A 6,164-nucleotide genomic window follows, 5' to 3' on the forward strand; every position below is an offset into this window, starting at 1 on the left:
GCCCCACTTCCTGATAACATTCAAGCCACAGCAAAGCCCCATAACCTTGACCCTCCCTTGAATTACCCAACCGAAACCTCCATCCTGTTGTGGGTTTTTTCTCACCCTCCCTCTGAGAGCCCTGCTGGCAGAGATGTGCTGGACAGCACAGGGAGCAGTCACCAGGAGGAAGCCAGGTGAGAAGACAGGACTCTCTCATCCCAGACCATTAGTTAAGCACCTGCTCAGCTATTTAGCAAGCATACATCAGCCACCTACTGTGTGTAGGGTGCTGAGCAGCTTGGGGTTAAAGCTGAGGTGCAGACAAACCAATCCAAAGGCAGGATACCCATCTTGGAGGGATTTACAATCTAATCAGGGAAGAGAACATACACTTACAGGAAACAGCTCAGGTCAGTTTGAGTTCCTGCCCTGAACCCTTGGCTGTTGCTGTTGTATCTTTTTACCAGGCTCTGCAAAGTCACAGAGTGTTTGCAGCTCCATGAGACTTAATGAAATATTTGAATTTACGTTTGCTTTGTTAAAAAAAAAAAAAGGCACTACACACTGCTAATAAATATGTCCTAGAAATATATTCTGGGTAATCTTATGTGGTATAAAACATCTCTGACTATCAAGCTTAACATTATCAGTGATGTCACGTCGATAGTTTATACCCTTGATGCAACGTGGCAAGAATGGCATTTCCCTTATGTGGTCTTCCTCTCAAAAACCCATAATGCAAGTCAAACTATAAAGGAAGCACCAAACAAACCTAAATTGAGGCGTATTTTAGAAAATACTTTGTCAATATTACTAAAAGCTGTCAAGGTCATGAAAAAGAAGGAAAGTCACTGCCAAGAAGAGTCTAAGGAGACGTGATGACTAAATGTCATGCAGTATCCCAAATGGGATCCTGGGACAGAAAACGCACATTAGGTTAAAAGGAAACTGGAATAAAATGGGAGCTTTAGTTAATAATAATGCATCAGTATTGGATCATTAATTATGACGAATCTACCAAAGTAATGTAAAATGCTAACAATAAGGGAAACTTCGTGTTGCATATACAGGAAACAGGAACTCTCTACACTATCTTTGCAACTTTTCTGTACATCTAAAGCTATAATAAAATTAAAAGTTTATTTGGCTCACACCTGTAATCCCAGCACTTTGGGAGGCTGAGGCAGGTGAATCACTGAGGCCAGGAGTTTGAGAACAGCCTAGGCAACATGATGAAACCCTGTCTCTACAAAAAATACAAAAATTATCCAGGTGTGGTGGCACACACCCATAGTACCAGCTACCTGGGAGGCTAAGGCAGGAGGATCACTTGAGCCTGGGAGGTGGAGGGTGTGGTGAGCTGAGACCACACCACTGCACTCCAGCGTGGGTGACAGAGTAAGGCCCAGTCTCAAAAAGAAAACAAAGTTTATTATAATGAAGCAGACAAACTAGCAAACCTTTGAGTACTGTGTGTCCTATGTGCTATTTTCCTGAAGGCAAATTCTGATCAGCTTAGTCTGCCCTACTATGTGTATAGCGATATAGCTTTGGAGTGTGTGTGTACTGCAGGTGAATGTGTGTGTGTGCACGTGTGTTGAAAGGGCCAATTACTGTACTTCGATTTGTTTTTAGGTCAGCCAGGCTATAGTGATGGTTTTATGGGTGTACATAATGTCAAAATGTATCAAATTATGTACCTTAAACATACGTAGTTTATTATTTGTTTATTACATCTCAGTAAAGCTAAAAAAAAAAAAAAAAAAAGAAACACTCTAAATTTTGATGCCAGAGCAAGTACACAGGAGGGCCCAAACTCAGTTGCTTATGAAAAGACTTTAACCTCAGACTTTTTATTTAAAGGAAAATAAAACAAAAACCTTAAAATTTGTATGAGTCAGCTAGGGCTGCCATAAAAATACTGCAGAATGAGTGAACTGAACAACAGAAATTAATTTTCTCAGAGTTCTGGAGGCTAGAAGTCTATCATCAAAGTGTCTGCAAATTTGTTTCCTGGTGAGGCTGCCCTTCCTGCCTTGTAGTCAACCACCTTCTCTCGGTCCCCATGTGACCTTTCATCTATGTGCACATGGAGGAAAGATCCCTGCCTTCTCTTCTTCCAATAAGGAGACCAGACCGACTGGAGTAGGGCTCCATGCTCATGACCTCACTTAGCCTAAATTGCCTCCTTAAATGCCCTATCTCCAAAAATAGTCACATTGGTGATTAGGTCTTCAACATAGGAATTTGAGGAAGACCCAATTCAGTCCATAACATTCATTCCCTGCCCACCCCCATCCATGTCCTCCCCACATGCAAAATATGTTCACCCAATCTTGACAGTCCCAAGAGTCTGAACCCAATCTAGTATCAACTCTAAGGCCAAAATCTCATCTAAATATTACCTAAATCAGGTATGGGTCAGACTTGAGGTATGATGCATCCTGAGGCAAAATTCCTCTCTAGTTTTAAACCTGAGAAACTAGACAAGTCATGTGTTTCCAAAATACAGTGGTGGGACAAGCACAGAATAGACACTTCTTTCCAAAAGAGAGAAGGTGGGAAGGAGAAAGGGGTGACAGGTTCCCAAGCAAGTCCAAAGCCTAGCAAGCCAAATTCCACTAGATTATGATTGGAAACTGCCTTCTGGCCCACTGGGGCAGCAGCATTACTGACATGTTGCCCCCACAACTCTTTACAAAGGTCCTGTCCTTGAGGCTCTGGGTGCATGCAGCCTGGCCTACAAAAACAAAGAAGGGGTCCCACTCTGTGAAACTAAGGGGAAACCAGCCTTGCCTCCTCAGCCTATGGTAGGAGTGGCAGACTGATGATCTCTGAATCTGCTTCAGGGTCATTCTGCTCTTTTCATGAAGGATAAAGACAAATTGCTCATTGCCCCATACTGTAGAATCCCAGAGGTCTGAAAGCCTTCCTTTGTTTTGTCCCATCTCCAATCTCCTTGGTCCAAACTGACAGTGTCTCTTCTTGTATATGCCCATCTCTATTTCTGGTTTCTGCTGAGATGGCTGATTGACTCCATGGGTAATCTCCTGATGGAGTGATTGTCCAGCCACATCCTTGGTGTTCACTCCAGAACATGGTTTCTCATTTTTTGCAATATGGATAGGCTGAGAATTTTCCAAATCTTCCAGTTCTAGTTGCTTTTTACTTAACACTTTCTTCAATTAATTTCTCTCCTATGTTACTATAAATAGTACACAGAATCCCGAATGCACCTTCAATAATTTGTTTAGAAATCTCCTCAGCTAAATATTCAATATTGTTACTCACAAGTGGTACCTTCTAGAACACAATTCAGCAAAGATTTTTTTGCCACTTTTTAACAAAGATGACCTTTCAGCTAGTTTCCAATAATGCGCTCCTTCTTTGCCTCTCAGACCTCACTAGAATCACCACTAACATTCATATTTCTACCAACAGTTCCTTCAAGGCAATCTAGGCTTTTTATAGCATGCACCTCAAATCTCTTCCAACTTCTGCCCATCACCTATCACCCAGTTCCAAAGCCAATGTACATATTTAGGTACTTGTCACAGCAGCATCTTACTTCTTGGTACCAAAATCTGTATTAGTCAGAGTTCTCCAGAAAAATAAGCCCCAACAGAATTGGGGTGGGGAGTGATTTATTATAAAGTCTTAGCATCACTTCTTGGCCTTTCGCCTGGGATTGAGTATTTATTTGTATTGGTCTGTTCTCATGCTGCTAATAAAGACATACCTGAGAGTGGGTAATTTATAAAGGCAAGAGGTTTAATTGACTCACAGTTCCACATGGGCTGGAGAGGCGTCACAATCATGGTGGAAGGCAAAGGAGGAACAAAGTCACGTCTTACATGGTCGCAGGCAAGCAAGCTTGTGTACGAATGTCCCTTTATAAAACCATCAGATCTCATGAGACTTACCCACTATCATGAGAACAGCATGAGAAAGACCTGCCCTCCATGATTCAATTACCTCCCACCAGGTCCCTCTCACAACATGTGGAAATTATGGAAGCTATAATTCAAGATAAGATTTGGACGGGGACACAGCCAAACCATATCACTATTCTTATCAGTTTAATATCTGATGTGTCCTCTATTCGAAGACAATATATTAAATAAATTTTTGGAGCAGGGAGCTTGTTCTCTCCACTCCGTCCATTGACTTGGTATTGCAGTACCTCCAGGAATGATGCAACTTCCTCCTCCTTCAAGGAATTAAAAAAAGAATTGGCTTACATAACTATAGAGGCTAGAAAGTCCCAAGATCTGCAGGGTGAGTCAACAAGCTAGAGACCCAGAAGGGCTGATGATGTAGGCCCAGCCTGAGTTCAAAGACCTGAGAACCAGGAGAGCTGATGGTATAGTTCCCGAAGGGCAGCAAGGCTCAAAATCCAAGAAGAGCCAATGTTTCAGTTTGAATCTGAAGACAGGAAAAACTCCCTCTCACAAAGGGAAGGGTCAGTCTTTTCATTCTATTCAGGCCACCAACTGATTGGATGAGTCCCATCCACATTAAAGAGGGCAGTCTGTTTTACTCAGTCTACCGATTTAAAAATTAATCCCGGGCCAGGTACACTGGCTCATGCGTGGTGATCCCAGCATTTTGGGAGGCCAAGGTGGGCGGATCACCTGAATTCAGGAGTTTGAGATCAGCTTGGCCAACATGATGAAACCCCATCTCTACTAAAAATTTTTAAAACAATTAGCCGGATGTGGTGGCAAATACCTGTAATTCCAGCTACTCGGGAGGATGAGGCAGGAGAATTACTTGAAACCCAGAGGCAGAGATTGCAGTGAGCCAAGATCACACCACTGCACTCCAGCCTGGGTGATGTCTCAATCAATCAATCAATCAATCAATGTCAATCTCATCCAAAAAATACCCTCACAGAAAAACCTAGAATAATGTTTGACTAAATATCTGTGCACCCCATGACACAATCAAATTGACACACAAAAGTAACCATCACAACATTTCATGAATCTTTCTCAAGAGGACATCAAATCCGCCAGTTAAGGGGCTGAGCCTCAAACTCCAAATCATAGGCATGCACAAATCTGCCATAGTCTTAATAAGTTCAATCATTGGAAGAATGATCCAAAGTTAGAAGAATTTTTATTGCTTGTGTCACTGAGAATCAAGACTTGGTGATAAGGAAGGACAGGATGAAGAAAACCATGTCTGTGTTTTTTCAAAGCACTGACTCCATGTCAATACCCTAACCAGTGTCTGGCTTTGCCCTGAATGTTCTGAAGGGTCATTTCTCCATGACAAGTTTCTTAGGGTTGGGAGATCATTGGCAGTTGGCCTTTTGTTGGCTCTGCCTGTGACTCCCAGATTCTCACTATCTAAAGGCTTTATTTAAAAACCCTTACCCTTAGCTGCTGTCATCCAGCTATATGATTTCTTCTTGCCTCAACTGTCACTATCTACAGACTTTCTGCACATTTACTGAGGGCCCGGAAATTCAGTATAACATTTTACTAATAATAAAAATAATAATGCCAAGTATAATAATAACAATGTAAATGATACAGGTATTGAGTACCAACCACACTGTTAAGTAGTATATATGATCATATATATACATGTTATTGTATCATATATAAAGGCCCATGACATAGATACTATTATTGTCTTCATTTTACAGATGGCGAAATGGAAGCTTCCTGCCATTATGCTGACACCTGTTGTGTTCTATCAGTGATTTTAAAATCATGTCAGTCTGTTGTGCTCTAATATCCTCACCTCTACTACATTTCAACAATGCCTTTCCTATTCTTATTCTGGGACATGTGATCTCTTACAGTTTCTCCAATTCCCACCCATGTGTACATTTACTCAGTTGCTCATTTATCCTTGTCTGCAATAAATATCTGTTGAACACTTATACAGAGTTTCAGTCTGAGATAGGAGACGGTGAGGGACAGAAAAGACAGTCTTAAGATTCTTCTCTCCACCTATCACAATAACCATGCAGTCAGCTTTGCTGCTCTCTCATTTCCACTAACCCTTCTTATCAGCCTTGCCAACTTCTGTGACTCCTCGACTTGGTTTCTTTCAGTGTGATTCCTGGTTTACTTCCATAGAATCACTGGAGTAGAGGTAAAAAGTGGTACATGGACCCTTCTCCATAAAATTGACTTTGAAATTCAAGGCCAACCAGTCCCTACATA

At 41.6% G+C, this 6,164-nt stretch overlaps 1 pseudogene; it reads left to right on the forward strand.

The window, feature by feature from the left end:
• Positions 1–4,036: 4,036 nt before the first annotated feature.
• Positions 4,037–4,187, forward strand: LOC135277172 (U2 spliceosomal RNA; annotated as a pseudogene).
• Positions 4,188–6,164: the final 1,977 nt, after the last annotated feature.

Source organism: Aotus nancymaae, unplaced genomic scaffold (genome assembly GCF_030222135.1).
Source record: "Aotus nancymaae isolate 86718 unplaced genomic scaffold, 86718_ANA_hifiasm-v0.15.2.pri h1tg000029l, whole genome shotgun sequence".
NCBI classification, from domain to species: Eukaryota; Metazoa; Chordata; class Mammalia; order Primates; family Aotidae; genus Aotus; species Aotus nancymaae.